The sequence below is a fragment of the Cygnus olor genome, chromosome 2 (genome assembly GCF_009769625.2).
Source record: "Cygnus olor isolate bCygOlo1 chromosome 2, bCygOlo1.pri.v2, whole genome shotgun sequence".
NCBI classification, from domain to species: domain Eukaryota; kingdom Metazoa; phylum Chordata; class Aves; order Anseriformes; family Anatidae; genus Cygnus; species Cygnus olor.
In genome coordinates, this window is record NC_049170.1 from 31,765,277 (window position 1) to 31,785,752 (window position 20,476).

The following is a 20,476-nucleotide window of genomic DNA, read 5'->3' on the forward strand; positions in this document are numbered from 1 at the left end:
CATTTTTTCAGGTAAAGTTTTCACTCAAAAAGGATCAATCAGATATAGTGTCCACACCATCAGAGTATACAACCATTCAAGCAACGACTGCACATAGCCATGCCACGTTCACATGACAAGTGTTAGTATTGAGAGCAGCTGGTCTATATCCAACTATGTTATGCTGAGATCATGTACCATCACCAAATAAGCATTTTGCTACTTTAGTATAAAGAAGGGTGACATCAGGAAAAAATAAATGTCTGCAAAACGTTTGATAATCACTCTCTGCAAACAGCACTTTACTCTAAGAATGACTTAACCCCCTCAGTATTATAGTGCTAAGAATCTTTACATTCTTGGAGGAAACATTTTTCAGATAAGCTATAAAACTCATCACTCGTGATAACTGAAGATCTTTGATAACATGTATTTTTTATTATTTTTTATTAGAATAGCAGAAAAAGAGAGGAAAAAAAAAAAAAAAAAAAAAAACAGCCAGCTTCCTAAAAGAGATTTCCATGTTAAAAAAAAAAAAAGTTTATTTGGAAAAAATTATTTTAAACCAAAACAGTGGCTAGCTCTAGCTGTCTTCTATAACGACTAGGAGCAGCTTAGGGGAAAAAAAAAAAAAAAGTTACATACACAATACATGGCACATTTTACAGAAGCAGGGATCTCAGCCACATCCAGGAAAAATTACTGTTTGGATTAAACCATTAAATGACTTATAGCTACTGATTATTTATTTACTTATTTAACATTTTCTATCATTTAGCATTCAGTAAAGCAGCCCCTAAATCTCTCTTTTTTCCAATGTGTGTTGCCTTAGTGGGTGTTCTTGAACCACTTTAGTGAGTTCTGACATAAGAATTCAAAGAAGAATAAAGGAAATACATATTCCACATACAATTCTGTAACAATAATTAATACACCGTGTCAGAAATGATATCAAAGATAGTGACAACCTTTTTGGAGGAGTATAAGAGAAAAGATGAATGTGTATGGAGGTTAAATGGAATAAATAAAATGGACTAAGCTATTTCCTTCACATTAAAAATTGAATCTAACTCTTTTCTAAATGCCTTTTGGGCTATTGGATATAGATCTCCTGACGGCTGCAGATGTAGCCGTAGCAGTATTAGAAAAATACAGCTTTTTTCTTCCAAAGTTCAAGACCTAAGCACTGCCTAAAAAGGGAGACATGCCTACAAGCATTGAACTTTTGATATTCTTCTGACTTTAATGCATACCAACACTTGGAGTTCAAAGCACAGGTTTAGTAACCCAAGGAAAAAAAAATAATTTCAACCATGATTACATAGCAATGCATAATACAACTTACCTTTTACTTGTGAAACCTTGAAAATGTTTGGCTATCGTTTTGTTTTTTCTTTTCCTTTTGGCGTGAAAATGGAGCGGGGACAGAAAATGCTGTTATGCACAATCTTCTGAAATATTTCAAAGTGAGCAAACATTTCTAATGCATGCAAAAGTGAAGATTTGTAGCAGGTAGCAACATGAATGCCTTCAACACCTATATTACATGCTTCCACACTGAGATTGATGGCTATCCACCCATACAGACATCAATGCAGATGCATAGCTGTCCATTTCATCTGGGCTACTGTGCTTAAAATCTCTTAAATGTATAAACTACTTAGATTGTTGAGACAAATGTCACATCGTTAATGTTGTGTTGTCCAGAACTCTACAAGAAATACATATATATAACATACATATATATATATATATAAAGTTTAGTTTACAATGCTTGATGCTTGGAAAAAAAAAACACAAAACAAACCAACCCACCAACCAAACAAAAACACACCACTACCACAACAACAACAAAAAAAAGAGGCATTCTTTCTAGTGGTAACCAAACAAAAGTTTCACAACAGGGGCGTGCTGTTCACCTTCCCTTTTGGGCATGAAAATGTTATTGAGAAGACTCAGAAGAGTACAGTCTATTCACTCGGAAGTACTAAATCCAGTATAATCCTTATTTTTATGGGTGCAAATTTCTTACTTTGGAAAAAAAAAAAAAAAAAGAGAGAGAGAGAGAGAGAAAATAGGTGAGTAACCTAAAATCAAATGGAGTGTTTATCTAATGTAAAAATGTTCTCAAGTCCTGGATTACAGTAAAGTCCTGGTCTCCCTGAATCTGGTTGATTTCAGGCGAACTAGTCAAAACTTAAATGTGTTTTAAGAAATATTTACCATCTAAAATATGCTTAACATTTGACACAGGGGAGCCTCGAGGTAACTTGAACGTGAAGCAAACAGAGCTTGGCTTCCAGCTGGACCACTGACCCTGCTGGCCACACTCGCAGTTATAATAAGGTTCCTTTTTGCTCATTTGGCAATGTTCTGGGTCTTTGAAGTCTATATTTCCTCTCAGCATCTCTCTCCAACTCACTAAAGACATCAGGCTCTATTCCAACCTTGCCTCCAGGTCTCTCTCACAGGGCTGTCACTGGTGTGCTGCACATTCTTGTTCTGTGGCAGTCATCACCCATATAGCAGAGCCCCCAGGGCCCTGAACATGGCAGCCAAAAGGTGGCTGAAAGCCACTGTTTCTCCTTAACACTGGTTCTTCTTAATCTACTCTGGAGTTGGGCAAATAATTTCTCTTTGCCTTGGGAGAAACCCACGAGTTGCAGGGAGAAAAATGTTCTGCCTCAGCACCTTGAAAGAGAACTCCAGTTTCAGTCAATAGCTCTTACCTGGCCAACTATGCAGTGCAATTAAAGAGTCACTAAAAAGATCTTTTCTGGCACCAGGGACTTTATTGTGCCCTGAAAAATATCACCTGATCTTGTAACTTTTTGTCATACTCTGGGGTATCTATTCTATTTATTCTTTTTTATTTTCTACGTATCTGTTATTGTTTATTATTATTTATCATGCTTTTTATCTCAAGTAGACTTAGATTCAAAAAAAAAAAAAGGCAAGAGATACATATTTTCTCAGATTAAAAATGCTAAATCCAAAAGTAGGCACTGAAACCTTTTGTGGAAATCTCTCACCAGGTATTTATGTGTATATGCACATATATATGCATATATATAAGATTAAAGGAAAATTTATTCACAGAGTTATGGGAAGACAGAAATAAATATTGCTGGCCTTAACATGGCCCTCATATTTATGTTTACATATATTTAAATGCTACGAATGTGTACTGCTTCTCATTAAAATGCAATTAGCTTTTATAAATACCTGTATTTTTAAATTCTTGATGAATGAGTCAAAATATAAACAAAAAGTTCCAAAAATATTTTCCCAGTCATTTTCTAATTGTTTTTGACAAATTAAACCAAAGCATTGTAACCTTAATGAATTCCTAGAACATGTTACTCATGGTCGTTTTGAACCATAGCAGACTGTTTGCCTCAGAGGATATTCTCATTAAGTTATCATCTTGTTACAGCACCAATGTTAAAGAAACATTCTACATAATTTCAAGTATTTGGAACAATGAGAGCTAAGTCTTTGCTTAGAGTTAAGAATACAAGTGCTTTGCTGGACCAAAGCCACCATATTTAGCACTGTACCAGGTTTGCCAACATTTCTTTCTGCCAAAATGCAAATTCGTAGAAACCAAAACAGTTTTGGTTTGGCAAAGAGAAATTAAAAATGATGAGAATAAGTAGAATTTCTAGTGAAAACACGTCACTTAGCATAGTTTAGCCTAGGGAGTGGGTTTTACTCTGCTGGTAGAAGACAGGGGTTTAAACATTGGCTTCAAGCAAAGACTTTGTCTCACCACACTCTGAATTTTAAAAGTGTGGACTTTTAGCATAGAATTTCTTAACATCAAGTTTGTAATAAGAGCCTGTCCCAGTAGGGTGCTGAGTTTTCTGAGTAGCTCCCCCTCACATGTTTTTCTTGAATTTATTCTGTGCTGACACAAAAAGAGATTTCAGGACACGTTTTCTGTATGACAAAGAATTGTTCCTAGTGAAGATCTATCCAGTAATTTGAAAAGCTCAGCCCTCAGTGAGAACAGATTCTCTAATAAACAAACCACACAATGAAGCTTGCGGTACTGTTGTAAGGTAAATATTCACAAGAACATGGTTTGTAAAATAAATTTATTTTATTAATTATTAAGAAACTGTTATTCTTCAATCTTTCTTCTTCTTTTATGGTCACAGACAGACCTATCTGAAGAAGAGGAAGGAGATCACTGAGTGATTCTACACATCAGTCTGAAGTATATGTGGGACTTTCTAAAGATTTTGAAATAATTTCAGTGAAATTGATTTTAAAGTCAGCAAGTATAGGACCAGTCTGAAATATCTTTATCATACCAAGCTAGAAATTTTTCAACAAGTTTTCTTTGGAGATGGTGGTCTACAAAAATTCAACTGTAGTATACTGGGTGACACTTCAGGTCCCTCACTTCAGAGCAGGTATGTCTGCTGACAAGAATGCCAGTGGATAAAATAAGGGAAAATTGCAGTTCATCGACAATGTTGAAAGAGATTGATTTAATCTAGTTGGGATGTAAACCACATTAAAAATACAAAATCCAACCAAACCAACTCAAAACAAAACAAGCAAACCCAAAACAAAACAACATATTTTACAAACCAGAAAACCACTTTCAAGTGACTCTACTCTTAGCCTGTTTCTTGTTGTAATGGTTTCAACAGTCAAGTAAGAACACATCAACCCCCTTACCCAATTCAAGATGGAGGGTGCACTGCAGTTCAAGTCACACCTATTTAACAATTTTGCAGAAGACAGATTGGAAATTGCAGATCACTTAATTGTTTTCTGGTGTGACTCTAGCTGGCCACTGATAACTCTAAACCATAGAATTTAATGATGATGTCAGGAAAACCTATTTTTCACATTTATTTTTCACAAGAAGTTGTCATTTAGCAGTCATAAACAGCAGCAAAGCAATATTGTGGCTTGACACTGTTTTGGTTGTAGCGATGATGTGGTAGGAAGTGGGTGTCAAGTTTCCTTGGCAACAAATGGAGGATAAATGACACACTCTGAATCACCGATGAATCATTAACTGAGTTCTGCTTCTGATTTTTGGCTTTTATTTCCAGATTCTAAAATTACAATAGTTTTGAGATGATCAATGAAGGTGAACATTTCACAGCATTCACAAGTGTGTGTTAATAACAAAATTGTTATTAGCCTTCTTAATACCATGAAAACAGGAAGCTTTAAATTTTTTTTTACTGCTTCTTTTTGTTAACTTCATTTAGTATTAAAGAGTGTCCAGGTTCTTTGTAGAAAAACAGAGAGGATGACGGTAAAAATATGAACGCTGAGTGGCCAAGAGCAGAACCACTGAATTAAGCACAGTTCAGCTTGGTCTGGATTTGACTCAAAAAGTTTATAGGAATTCACACCCTGCAAGCACGTGCTGTGTTACACACTGTGCAGGAGAATGTACTACTCTGTCTTTCACTGTGAAAAAAAAAAAAGTGTGAATTTCTATACTATATCAATATAAAGTAATAGCATACCCTAATGTGAACAACTGGGAGCTCCCTCAAATTTAAGACATGATGCCATAAGTGAAAGTAAGAAATATTAGGCTGTTAAGGGAATAATAAGGTTATCTCTTTGCGTGTGTATGTACATGTAAATACATAGGTTCATTATGTACATGTACGGTCATTATCATGACTGTTAGTGTTGAAACTGTTTTAAACATAAATTACAAAAGTTCAAACTATCACTTTTCAATGTGCTTAATTACCTAAATATTTAAACATTTACTATAAAGTTTTGTATAAAGTTTATTCTGCATTGATTCTTAATTCCTGTGGGAGTTCATTCACATTTCTGTGGTAGTTCGTTCAATAGTACCCAGACCAGCTAGAGATCTAGGCTCTGTTGCCCTGGCAAGTTGGAATCAGACAGCAACCAGATCCACCACTGCATTTCAGTGAACCCTATCAACCCTCCAATGATTTTGTTCTTTTGGTCATATGTGACCAACAGCACTCACTGAGTAGGCAGGACCAGAAAAAGCCTGGGAAAGTTTTAGTACAGCAAGTGAAGAAATTAATTCTGCTGGTTTTTCATCTGGGCATTTATAGATGTGAATATTAACAACAACTTTGGGATATTTATTTCCAAAATCTGTATTGGCTTTAGAACTCTTTTCTGTTATTGACTGATTGCATTAAATTAGTCATAGCTTAGAACTGTAACCTCTCCAGCCCTCTGCGATAGTGGTCACGTGCACTTTACAGCGCTGCTGAGTGTACAGAACAGTTGAGTTACAATGAGCAGATGATACTGATAGAGAAATGCTTTAGGATTTTTTAGGACTATGACATAGCAACAGAGTAATGACTATGATGAAAATGAAGTGTGTCTTATAGACTCACAATTTTATATGCTCTGTATTAACACTTGCATTTCTTCTGACAGGAATTTTCACAGAAGGGAAGCACCATGTTTCATGTCAGTTGGATTTATCTTTTTTATCATCTAATCTCAAATAACTCCTTTGTGAATTGTTTAACTCTGGTTAAAAGAAAATTAACGAATTCAAAACTGATTCTGGCTGCCATCCCATGGCACAATAAGGAGTAGGTTTAAACTAATACGTAGGTTATTATCTTGGGAACACCACCACCACTGCTTTTCTTGACTTTTGACTTTTCTGGTGCATGTTTTAAATTATAGAAGCACATTTGACTGTGAAAGATCTTGTTGGGTCATTCCATACCCTTTGCTTTCTGAATTGAATTTGATTGTAAAAGTTTGCTTCCAGCAAAAGCTTTCAAAGCAAGGACACGTTGTTCTTAACTAGTGCTCTCTTTTTGTCTTATGAAATCATACATACATCCTGCCAACTTGGAAATCAATGTTGCTAAGAAAAGGAGAGATTATTGATGTTTTTAGTGGAGTAGAGTTGCTTCTTCTTTCATATCCATTACACTGAATGGTGGTGAATGAATCTTTCTGCAGATTCAGAAGTGAAAATTGAAGCCAAATGCTTCCAAAACTTCTCCCACCTGTAAAGGCATACTTGAATTTATTTGCACAACTGAAGATTGTGCAGTCAGAAGCATAATGTAATTCACATCATGCCAGTTCCTGATGCTGAGTAGAAATCTGTGAATCTTAACCATGATAGCATGAAAACTGTTGGCCCAGTTCAGAATAAGGTCTCCATAACCATAAAGAAAACTGATGCTTATAATTTTTCACTGATAAAGCCCCAAATTTCTCTGCACTTCAAATTGGCGGGTATGGGTGCAGTGACGTTGACTCAAGGGTTGAGCAAGGAGGGCTGATTATGGTCAGCAGACTACATTTTTGCTGATTCCTAATATACACCACAAGCCACTCAGCATAGCTTTTTTTTACATCATGGGATTCACCCACGCTGTAAATTACACCAGTGAAGCTTCATCAGGTGTGTCTCATGGACTGCTGAGATCCATTCTCCCAAATGCAGATAACTCCTCCATGTCTTACAGTTATCAACTAAATCTTCACAGAGCGGGGCTCTGATGAAATAAAAAAAAAAAAAGAAAAAGGTGAATGTCTGTTTATACAGCAGCCCCCATTGCTGTTTCTGTCAGTAACAGTATCCTTGGTACTATTTTCCCACATCTACTTAAGAACTGCACATGTATTTAAGAACTGTTTCATGTTGGCTGAGTTACACTGGAAAACAGATTTAGCCTTGTCTAAACTGAATAAATATTTTAGAATACATTTACATTCCAGAGAGCAACAGAATTCAGCTATGACTGTCAAAAAGCTAATTCTTCAAAAACTCAAAATGGCACGGATGTACAACTTTTGTTTTTGGATGGATAGGCCTCCAAATCCAAATGCTATCCATCAGCCTGAAAAGACAGATGTGTTCAACCTACAGCTAATAGTGTGGGTTTAGTACCTGGGCTACTGCTTGTGCAATAGTCTGGAATTGTAGCCGTCACTGATGAAACAACATTGGTTCCAGGCTTTATCATAGCCTAGGAAGGACTGACCTCACATTTCAGAAGCCTGTCCTAATGATCAGGCCCTAGGACAACAGATTTCACCTTAAAGGGGTGATTGCTGAAGCTGTCAAAGTTAGTGGGAGTGGTTGGCACCATGTGTCTCACCACGCTGGTAGTCCAGTTCTGAACAAAGCTAGCAGTAAAGTACCAGATTGCCCCAACCTGTACCAAAGCAAAGTTTCACTGATTCTGCGTCTATGTCAAGAAAAAAATCCATAAATTTTGGTGAACAAACCCAAACATTTGTATTCAGCATTTAAATGTTGACAAATATAGTAAGTGCTTATCCTGACATTTAAATTTCACAAGTACAAAGTTTCTGCTTTTACAGACTCATCCATCTCTAAAGCAGACAGTTATTCGTTTGTGATATTGTGCAATATTTTTTTGATTTTTTTTGCTTCTACTTCCTTAGTTAAGGAGCAAAATAAAAAGCAATACCTTGGGAGATTAGGAAGTTATTAAGAAGAGAAACTTATTCAGAAAAGGAACTTCTTGTTTCTCATAGATGCCAAACAGACAGAAGACATCTCTTTTTTCTTTGTCCTCTTTTTTTTTTTTTTTTTGGCTACAACATAGCTGAATATTTGATTCATTATTTTCCAGTACAGGAACTAACTGAACATTGTCCTTTGTTTATACTCTTCAAACAAAGCCCTAAGTATGAATATACAGCCTTTTCCAGACAGATGTTATTATTTTACAGTTGCATCCTCTATAGTTTCACCTGGACAGCTTCGCTTCAGTATTTCATCAGTGTCACAGGTGGAGATCATTTGCTATGACTTCAAGGTTATTATTCTTTCTCTTTGCAGATGAGAGGTAACAGATAAGCTATTATTGTCCCTGAGGGAAAGTTATTTTCTCTTGTACCAGCAGTGAGTCAGCAACATGTTATGATGTATGTGATCATCTCACTGAATGAATTTTCAGACAACCGTATGCAGGGTGTTAACTTGTTGGCTGTGCACTCTCTTTTTCTTATTGAAATATTACATTCAGATAATCCTTCTGGGCTGAAAGAACAACATCAATAAAATGGTATGAGAAAACAAAAAGACGAGCTTCTATACACAACAGGAAAGAGTTTAAATTCACTTTAAAAAGGCTCTGTCATATCTTTACTTTCTAAATGTATTTGTTTGTAGTTACAGGATGCATATCTACTGTGTGTTTGACTTCATCACTTGTTTTTATTTTCTTGATATCTGGAACCACCTGTACTCAGAAGGGTCCCATAGAGGTGAGCACGGCCTCCACACTCAGCATCACCAGAGAGCAATCCAGTGCAGAAGAGGCCCCAGCTCTGGAGCCACCGAGATATGCAAGACACCTTTCTTCTCTGTGCTTGGAACTTTAGGGAAAAACACAGAGGAGTGTCTAGCAGAAAGTCCAGCTTTCGGGCATATCTCTAAGAACCAAATCAGGTACTTTCAGCCATTCAGATATCATTCCCAGATTTGGCTACACTTACTCTGTTCTGTGATGGCTGGCTTTTCACAGACTTTTTTTTCCTTAGCTTTATTTCACACTTCCTTTCTTACCTGTTCCCTTCAACACCCTTCCATACTTTTTTTTTTTTTTTCCGTTTAGTTTAGTCCTTTCTAGTCAATAAGGAAATGAACATGAAAGTGCTGCCTTCACATAGCACAAACATAATTATTTTACCACTTCCTCTACCTCTACCTTGGGTCTTCCCTTTCTATTTGTTTGATAAGCTTTACAGGAAACCTATTTCTGTGTATTTGTATAGATGCTAGACAGAATGAAGCCCTGCTTTGATGGCCCACAGGCACAATCAAACTGTATCATAATATATCTTAAAATTGAGAGCTATACTTTGATGACAGGAAAACTCACCTGCAAGTTGAGCTTCATGCATCTTTCTACTTTCTATTTTCCTGTTAGACCAACACGCAAACTTGTAAACTAAGATTATTCATCTGAAACCATGGTGTTACATGGTTTACAGTCTGACCTTTAAACCCTCATTTTGAAGCTATTTTGTCCAGTTAATGTCCAAATGGAAGTCAGGCACAGAGTACAATTACACCAGCATGTCAAAGTACTGCACAGTAGCAGAAGCAAGGTAAGTCTTTGCAGGAGATCATTTAGCCTGTGACACAAAGAGAAAACAATCTGGTGTAGTTTTGTCAATGTTATATTACATTTACAAGTATTTACTCTCATATTTTAAATTCTTGATGACAAAAGATTGATCTTTTTGGAAGACTGTTCCAGATGACTCATCTAATAAGCCAAAGAATGGTTCATCTGCCTTATCTGCACTTTTTAACATTATTCATTGAAGAAAAAACGAAAATAAGAAAATCCACTGAAGAAAAAGAAGAAAAAAATGGCCAACACTTTCAAAAATATGCTTAAATTTTGAAAAGTTGTGACTGTAATCAATCGACTCAGTTGTCTGAGACAATTGTGTTTCACATATCTGCCACGGGTCTTATCAGGTAGACAGTTAAAGGTTAATAAGGGTTAGTTTTGCACAGTGAATGTAGCCCTTGAAATACACTTACTGTTACTTCAATACTACAGCGAACCTTTAAAAAATGTAGAGCATGCTGTCAGGAACAATAAGAGTGTAAGAAGAGAGACCAGGGAAAGAGAAGTGGCTGGAATAGAAGCTGGGAGCAGGGAAAGGGGTGGAGATGATCTGTGAGAAATCACCTGTAGATTGTACTGTGCAGATGTTGCCTGGCATGCTAAAATTAAAAGAAATTACAGGGAAAAAAAAAAAAAAAAGAAGAAGAAAAAGAGGACGAATGGTATTTCCTTAGTTCTACGAGACAGAATAAGCACATTTGTTTAGACCATGCTTGAATCTGAGTTATTTCAATATGAATTGAATTACCTGCACTGAATGGAGTGAAAGAGCAAAAAGAGAAAACAAGGCAAGCAGCAGCTGGACCTGGCCAAGGCATTCACTTGGCTTCATCATGAGATTCACTGAAAGTCTCAGATGGGTTTGCATAGTGAAATGGTAACTATTTGTTCCTGCTAGTTTTCTCTTTACCTACCTGATAAGTTATACTTCAAGTTCCCTTTTGAGATGTGAAAGAAAACAGAGGAACTGGAAAGATTTTTCTTTAACTCAGAGGGGTTTGTTGAGAGTTAAAACAATTTCACCTCTTGCTGAGAGATTGATGACAATTTAGAAATATCTGGAAATAATTTACTCTTTTTCGTTCATTTTCCCCTGAGGTACTGTGCACTTATGTCCCTTGGGTACATTTGTAAAACTTGTTGTCTTTTGTTATCAGTTCTTATTCTTTATATTTCACCTTCAGGGAGAAAAACTTCTATTCCAGGGGTGAGTCAGGCTTAAAATAACAGAAACAAAAAAGTAGGTGGACTGCTTATTTTAGATAAAAGAATATATTCTTGAAACTAATTTGCTTTGTCTGTTTCTGTTGCTCATGTCAGACCTATTTACTTCACCTGCACGAATAATCTGACTTCAGTTATTTCCACACTTTGGGCTGAAATTCTATCAAAAGACAAAAGCACAGATGTGTCTACTACAATGTACACCTCAAACTTTGTAATAGGCCCAGTAAAGCAGTATTTGGATATGTTCAGCTTTCTAAAAGTAAACGTTTTTTTTTTTCAGTACTATGCGTGCACAACTTCCTATGTGCACAGAATGTACTGCTTCTCATAATTCTGGAGACTCTGCTGACAAATTACCAGCTTTTCATCCTTCTGCTAGAGGGAAAAAATTATTAGAGGAAAAAGAGGCTTAGTAAGAGTGTTTCGGTAACGATGTTGAAATGTGAGGCAAAGACAACAATTTCAGGAAAAAAGACCTCCAAAGCAACAGAAGAGAAAAGGAAGATGAAAAGATAAATTATACTTTGTTACATTTACCTTTAAATTTCTCCCCTACCTTTAAATATTCATCAGTTTTTATTCAATAGAATACACAATTTATGAAATGTACATTTACTAAACGTGCTAATGATACTATCAACATTGTAATGGATAAGCAAGAATTAGGGAAGAATTCTACTTTGGCTGAAGAAGAGAGATGGGAACTTGCTAACAGATTTTTCCTTTCTCTTGAAGCACTGTTAGGAAGCTCAAGTAAATAAGTGAAGTGTGAAATGAGACTGGATATAGTTCCTCTTCCTTCACACAAGCAGAATTAGCTTTCTTATCAGACATGATTATAAAAGGAATTTGATTATATGCAGGAATTTGATTATAAAGCAGAATCACACCCAAAAGAGGATCTGGGAATTTTAATTTTATTTATCCATTTCAGGGACCACCAGACCTCAATTATGCTTTTCTTAGCCTAAACGTTTATTGGCAATTCATTTAAGAACGTTTCAAGATTTTAAGTTTTGTTTTGTTTTGTTTTTTCAAAATTTTTAGAATTTCAGAACACTTGGTCATAGTGCCTGTCCTGGAGAGAGGTAGACACTGATGTTCTCTTCGGGATTCCTATGGTGGAAGCCTGCTTCATCAAAGCCTTGCAGAAAACAACAAGAAATTTGATATGCTCAAGTACACAGTTCAGTCTGATAGAGGTTGATACTGCTGTGGTAAGTGGGTAGCACTGGACATTTCAAACTAAACAGAATTGTACGTGAGGTCCAGTATCTGTGTACTGACCACAAGGCCGAGTAGTAGCCTGAGTGAGACACTGTTCTGGTGGTTGGAGATGATATATCTGTGCTTCTGAGAACACAAGTGTCATGAGGTAAAAAGGAAAGCAGGTAAAAAAAAGATTCCAGTCTAGCAGCCAACGTTCACTGCTACGGGACACAACTGCAGTGCCAGGGCCAGGGTTAGGTATGCATTTATGTTAAATGTATAAACTGAATCACTGAATAAAATCAAAATCAGTCCTGGAAGGAGGGCTACAGACCCAACGTCTTGTAGATCCTAAGCCTAAAATAAGCATTTGAATTAGACAGAATAATTTCCATCACTGCTGGTTTCTTAACAACTGGTTATTTGAAATCTTAAAAAAACTTGTTATAAATGCATGCAAATATATATATAAATATATTTATATCAAAGTAGTGTTTTTTTTTTTTTTTTTTTTTTTTAACAAGTATCCATTGTAAAAAAATATTAAAGTTTCACTGAATAAAACAGGAGACAATCTAGCCCCTTTGTACTTTATATTGCTGTAGCTACTCCATTTTTATTTTTATTTTTTTGATAAAACACTTGCCAGAAATCCATGGTTTGCTTATATTTCAGAACTATATTGCTAGTTACTTGTATTAGATAATGAAGCCTAATTTTGACTGTCAGCATCCCTTACTTCCATGATTCATTTTTACTAAAAGAAATCAAAACCCCTCCAAAGTTGTTTAAGCTCATATGCCTGAATTATCAAGAAATACATTTCCACAATGTCACAGAACTTCCCAAATTCTCTGTCTTCAAATACTGTGTCCTGAAGTTTCTTTAATGCTGTTCCCAGAAAGTGACTCATAACTCTTTATTAATTATGAAAGATGTTAACTTAATGACTGCACTAAAAATGTGTTTTTCTCTTCTCCCCATAGCTTGAAGGAAACATCATTGCCAAGTCACTATCTCTAACACTGATCTCGTACTAGTAGTGTACATGTAACCTGTTCATGACTGAATCTTTAAAGCCTGGCCAAATGGTGTTTTTTAAATGTTAACGTGGATCTAATTTCATTTTAAATACACTGCAACTTTAGTTACATAAATAATTGTACTCATTTAAGATTAAATACTAATTTCATTAAAAGTGAGGTCAATGACTCTTTCTGACTGTAGGGTGGCCAGCATTTTGCTCTGTTAAGGCATAAGTTTACCGCCAATATGACACATCCTTATTATTATTATTAAAAATCATTATTTATTTATTTATTTTTGCACTGAGATATTCTGAACTGGAAGTAACTGTAATACTTTACACTGGAAGTAATCTGCTTTTGTGAGTTTGATGGATCCCACTGTCAGGAAAATTCCAGTGTTAGCTTCAGATACATTCTCCTGGTATCATCAAGGGCACGTCTGGAGAAAAATCTTGTGTTTGTATAGAGATGGTAAGTGGAGCAGTTCATACTCTTAGTTATGTTGTGCCCTCTGGCAAGCCTGCCAGGACAGTGCTGTGCTTGTTTTGTGAAGAGAAACCTCCTCCACATTCCACCCTGAGCATATCTATTGTTTTCAGACACAAACAGATGTGTTCCTTACCTAAGGGAAGCTCTCAAAAATGTGGAAGTAAAACAGAAGAAACTGATGTGAAACCACAACAGTATTTGTCCTGTCTGCATGCATTAAGAATCCCAACTTTAGCTGAAGGCAGAAGTCTGTTGCATTCAGTTTTACTTATTTGCTTAGTTTCTACCCTGCAGTACATAAGAACAATATAGGATATGAGTATTAACTTCATGCTTTTATTTAAATTAGCATTTTGTTAAATGCATACATGCTTATTATATCATTCTTAATTGCTAAAGGCAGGATAGCTCCTATTTGTTTAGCAAGAGCTGGTAAGAAGTGTAAACATTTATATTTATTCTGTCAAACCTCCTCATATTCCACAGGCCAAAATCGCACAATTTGTGTTGATCAAACTACAGAATTAGAACATCTTTTTCCAATAATTTTGATAGGGTGAATGAATTTTATTTTGATGCATCTCTGCTGGAGGCTAACAAAACAAAACAAAAATGTCTATTAGTCAACACTTGGGTTAAGTTTTTGTTTGTTTGTTTGTTTTTTTACTTCTATGTCTTTTACAACCTGCAACACACTGATCTGTCTTTTCTAACCTTCAAACCAATGTCTGTAGGATGCTCAGACACGTGTCAGACTTCGGATGTCTGTGGGAGGTGAAATGATAGCCCACAAATGGGTCAGGTAGGCAAGACACAAAGATCTCGTACAGCAGCTGGGTGTGCACCTTATCCCTTCTATGCCCCAGTTACAACACAGACCACATGATGAAATAATAAAATGCTAATATTGAGTAACTAACACTAGTGCTGAGAAAAAATAGTGTGTATTGGAGAAGGACAACGGGATGAGGGTATCAGTGAAGTGAGAAAGGGAAACGTTGAGCACAATGTAAGTACAGAGGAAGGGAAGAAATCTTGAAATGAAGTGCAGTACCCCAGAAAGAGCACTGCACTGAAGCCAGATCTAGGTGTGCAGGGAAAGCAACACACCACAGCATGGCACTGGCCAACCCAGCAGCTCTCCAGCACAACATGCTGTGCTGATGCTGATGCTGCCTTTGGTATCTGTGTTGTGCCACAGAGCACAACACAGATGGCCTGGGTTAGAGACCTCCCTGCAAGGTTACTTTAATCCCATAGCCATTTGCAGGATTAGCAGCCTGGACGCTACAAAACTTATTTAAAAGCAAAGATGTCTCAGGCATAGGGGAAGTGTAAATTCTTGCGAGTAAGAATTTCTGAAGTGAAAGTTTTTTTATGGGGTGTTATTTAGTGACTTTCATGTCAATACTGAAACCTGATGGGCTGAACAGCAGCCTTCAATGGAAAGCAGTCATGAAGTTCTTTTTTTTTTTTTCTAGAGTTTTCTAAAAGATTTCACTTCAGAAAAGGACCCCATGATCCAAATAAAATAAAATAAATAAAATAAAATAAAATAAAATAACATAACATAACATAACATAACATAAAAATACATTGTTGAGACAGCCATTAGCTTGATGTCTCCAGTGAAGAAGGCCCAATCTTCAAAAAAAAATTTCAAAACCGAAATAACACTTTGATGCATTCTCAGCATGCAGATTGACCTTGCTCTAGTTAACACTCTCTTTGGCTTTCGTAGGGACATTGCCTTTTATTTGCTACCTGTGGCTAGGCCCTGACCTACTGATGCATCACTGGTGAGGCTCCACAAAGAAAAATCTTCTCTGGACTCCCATCACCAGTGAGTACCTACAGAAGAAGAAAACTCTGGGAAATTTCATGTCCAGCCATTTCTACAGGAGCAATCAATGGCAACTATTTGACCTACTGTGCCTGGATTTTCTTGTCTAAACATGCACTGTTATTCTATAGTGCTGATTTCTGTGACAAAATAAGATGTCGTCTTCCTGATGTATGTAGCCAATTAACATAATACAATTCAAGAACAAAGGTAAATAATATTGTTTTAGTTCTTTCTAATTATGCTTTCCAAATGATGCCAAGAAAAGTTTATGTAGGGGCTTATGCTACTGCAAAGGAGATCCCGTACAAAAAACCTCTCCATGCTACTTGTGATGTAGAGATATTGGAAAGGTATTCATAACAGAATGTATCACTTTAAAGCTTTACCCAAGCCTTGGTAATAGAGATTTCACATGCCATTGGCTCAGTTATTTCATTCTGCATAAGCTGCATGTATTATATAAAACTATGTAGAAACTATATAGATTTATTTTTTATGAATATTATTTTAATCCAAAGGCATCAAATTGTCAGAATAGAAACTGGCTGTGATTCCTCAGTCCTGGAATGACGAAACTGTAGTGCTCCAAGAAGCGAAGGACAAGAATCTAGCAAATGGCATGTCAGAAATAAAGGAAGGATTTAAAAAAAAAAAAAAGTTTAGAATGTGGAAATAACTTTGTAAATCTTGTAAATTCCAAATACTTCAATTTTAACATTTAAGTGCAAGTAATGTCTCAGTTTTTGAAAAGTCAATGATGCATAGTTTGAAATGAGACTAAGATAAACTAGAACTATATACAAAAAAAAAAAAAAAAAAGAATAATTACTGATTTAAAACCCTTTTACTCAGAGAAGGAAGAATTTAATCAGCCTCATTCATAGGTAAACTATAAAGTTTAATTTGTTCATAGAACAAACAAGATTTCCTGTACAAATTCTCAGGAATTATAGTTATCATGTTAGACTGCTATCTTTGTTCTATATTTGTTATTTCGTAGTGTGTAACATATTAAAACCTTGGTTTCCATGCTACTGCAGTGTGATTCATATCTTGTGGTTAAAAAAAAATGGCTTTTGTTTCCAAAATTTCAGCTGTGAGAAAACATCTGCTGAAATGTAGATAGTTTGTGGTGTGTGGATTAAATATGTATATTATAGCCTTCTCCAGTATGAGTAGACACATCACAAGGCATGTGACAACATTTTTCACAATTAGCACTTGAGTAGACACATCACCCACTAATGTAAATCTAACTTTTTTTTTTTCTACTTATAAATAAAGCTTTCATGGGATATTTGCACATGTATGATTTGCATCATTTCCAGGTTGTACATGTATATGTTACTCTTTTTGCAGGATAAACTATTCCTGTAATTTAAAATGATATAATCACAACTATTATTCCATAAAATATAATCGTTTCTATTACACAAAACAAAGGCTCTTTACTATAGCAAGAAGCAATTGTTCAGCTGGAAGTCCAGGTTCAAGTCTTAAGAGTAGAGGGTTTTTCTTATTGAAATGCAGTTTATTGGGCTGTAATGGGAACTGCATAATGTTACAACAAGAGTACTCACTGGCAGAAGTTTCCAAATATCATTCACACAGCTAGGCCAGAAATCCATGTTTTTGTGTCCCTATGCTTCTCTACACCCTTTCTCAAATGAGGATGAATTCTAGAAAGAGCAGAAGATTTCCATCTTTTCTGCTAGATGTTCTTTGATGTCCACAAAATATTCACCTTATCCTCCCCAATCCTTGATAGCTTGGGGAATTCAGTTAGATAAGAAATGGAACTTTTTTCTCACCAAATTGCAGCCTCATCTCATATTTCTAACTTCAAAGCAGCCCAGCCCTGCACTAGTGTTCTGAGTGAGAGGTACAGGACCACCAGCAAGCTGCCTAGAAATACACCTGCACTGTGTGGAGAGGAGATGGAAACAGCTGTTTCTCACTCCGTACACATGTAAAATTTGTTTTGTTCACTACTAGCAGAACACCAATATTTCTGGAGAAATGGTATTATTGTTTGCGCTACATAGTGGTGGATTCAGATGGGCTTCCTGGAATCAATCTGGGGCTGAGACAATGTTGTAAATTTGCTTTGTGACATGGAAGGAAACATCCCCAAAGTTTTGGTGTAAGAATTTTCACATGAAAAACTACTATTTTGCTACGGACAGGCAAACCTTTCACTTGTGATGATTTTGAAATTCAGGCTGCCTTAGTTGGATCGCTATATGCTCGTATCTTCCCAGCAACTTCAACATGTTTGTATTTAATGCAAACAAAGGTTCTAAAAGTATTAATACAATGTTTTCTAGCATTTTCGGTATTCATAAAAGAAAAATATTTAAAGAAAGCTTTTTTGGTTTTGTTTTGTTTTCATGGTAGGCATCATTATCTCCCCAGACAGCTGCTGTTACTTGCTCAGTTAAGGGCTTTCCAGGTTTTTGGATGAATAAGAAATACTGTCAAAATGTTTTTATATTTTTCTTCAGTCCTGATTTTGATTTACCAGAACATTTTTGCCTGACAATTGCTATCACATAAGAAATTGGTTATATTTCAGTCCTGTTTCCAGTGTATAAACAGCATAGTACATCACTGACAGAACTAAAGAGAAAATGATCCCTCCAAGGTTTTTTAGCTGTCATGTCAGCCAGCAAATGTGGAAGAACAGGGAAGAATGAGCTAAACTTTCACCCACCAAACTGGAAGCAGATCATCATGTAGGAGCTTGTACTGCTGCTTGCTGTGTAACACCTGTTTTGCAGAAAAAGAGAAGCCCCCAAGTTCACCATTGTAAAGACTCCACTGTTGGCTCATACTCCCACCTGTCAGAAAGCCTGTTTGCAGTCGTGCTGAAGACAGTTCTTAATCTGGGCAGAGAGAAAACTAGAAACCCCTTACAAAATACTACATACCAAAGATTTCTTCTTCTATGTACACATTTAGTTTTTGGGTATGTACATTGTTTCCTCCAAATTACTTGATACTTTATTTAAATGGCACAGATATAAACCAGTTGCCTGGCTCTCACCTGAAAGGGTAGAAATCATAATGAATTGCTTTAAGATTATCATTTGTTCCAGTGAAACCTGAGTGTTGTGGTTGCAATGATATGTTTAACTGCATTAGGGAAAGCACCGGGCACCCAGACTGATAATGAAGGGAGAGGTACGCTTCACTGCAGAGATTACAGTCAGCAGAAACTTGACAACATTTTCTGGTATCATATACCTCTATTTGTTGTAGCTATTTAAACTCTATTAGCTAATTTGTTTACCTAATTAATAAAAAAGCTTATAATGAATAAGAAATTTTCTTCTTGCATAGTGAAAGTGAAAAGAAAGGGAGAGGAACAGTGAAAATTTGTATTTACAGACCATTATCTTCCTGCCACAAATTCTTCGTTAGAAAATGAGCTGGGAGATGTTTAGCCATTTCCTAACCATCTCTAAAGGTAAAATCTCTGCACCCTGAAAAAAACAACAGAAAGATGAGCTATTTACAGGAGACTGTGGTAGTTCCAGTCAGTAATAGTAAGCACTGTAGAAATAAAGCCCTCTTCAATGTCTATGCATTTTCTAAGTCTAAACAACACAAAGGCAAATCTCCATGAAATCCATCTTTGTATTTTAAATGGCTCCCTTCAAATTCTTCACGTGATCTACCCTGAGTGAATTCTCAGAAGAAAATAGTGTGTTAACTCCTAGCACAGTTACAAATTTCACTGTTTATAAGCATTCCTCGGTAGTCATTATAGCTAGCATTCTGTCTATTTTGTTAGCTATCCCAAGCAATTGCACTGCAATTGTCTAGAAGGGACAGATAATGCTGCAATGTTTGCAGCAGACTTCGCTCTAGGTAACTGGGTATTCATCCTATCAATGTACACACATATATAGCTGTCTCTTTTTCTGTTTCTTCAGCCTTACTCATTTAACACAAATGTCACAGCTCCTCCTATCAAACAACAACAAAACAACAAACAAACAAAAACAGTCAGATGCACATGCTGTCCTTGCTCTACGTACCATACAAAATACAGTTGAAAAGAAATTTTGCCCACAAATCATGATTTTTTTTTCAACACAGGAAAAAATTATACCTCTTTCAAAAGAAAAGAGAGAAAAAATTGTGGTTGAAAGTGGCACTTCACTCATATTTAAATAACATTTTAAAATTAGTGTTACACATATAGGTAACACATGGTATGACATCTTGTCCACAGGAAATCTCAACTTTGTTTCTTAATTATAAAAATTTAAATGCAAACTACATTCTAGATTTTAGAGAATATGAGACATAATATATATGCTCACATATCCTGGTGGTTTGGGTGCGGTGGTTTTTTTTTGTTTGTTTGTTTGGCTACTTCCTACTACTGAAAAGAGAAATGTGGATTCTGTTTGGTAAGCAGCTTGCTGGTCAGACTGATGTATTCAGCTATGATCCTAAGAGACTTTATTTCATCATAGGTTACAGCTTTCCCCAACATTGTGTCACGATTTTCTCTAGCTATTTTTCTTTGACTTCTTTCTTTTTTATAGTATGGAATGGAG

At 36.0% G+C, this 20,476-nt stretch overlaps 1 long non-coding RNA gene across 1 annotated transcript in view; it reads left to right on the forward strand.

Moving 5' to 3' along the window:
* Positions 1-15,873, forward strand: part of LOC121065803 — an 80,529-nt gene extending 64,656 nt beyond the window's left edge. The window contains exon 3 of the long non-coding RNA XR_005817320.1: positions 15,801-15,873. This is a non-coding gene — a long non-coding RNA (uncharacterized LOC121065803). The remainder of the gene's footprint in view (positions 1-15,800) is intronic.
* Positions 15,874-20,476: the final 4,603 nt, after the last annotated feature.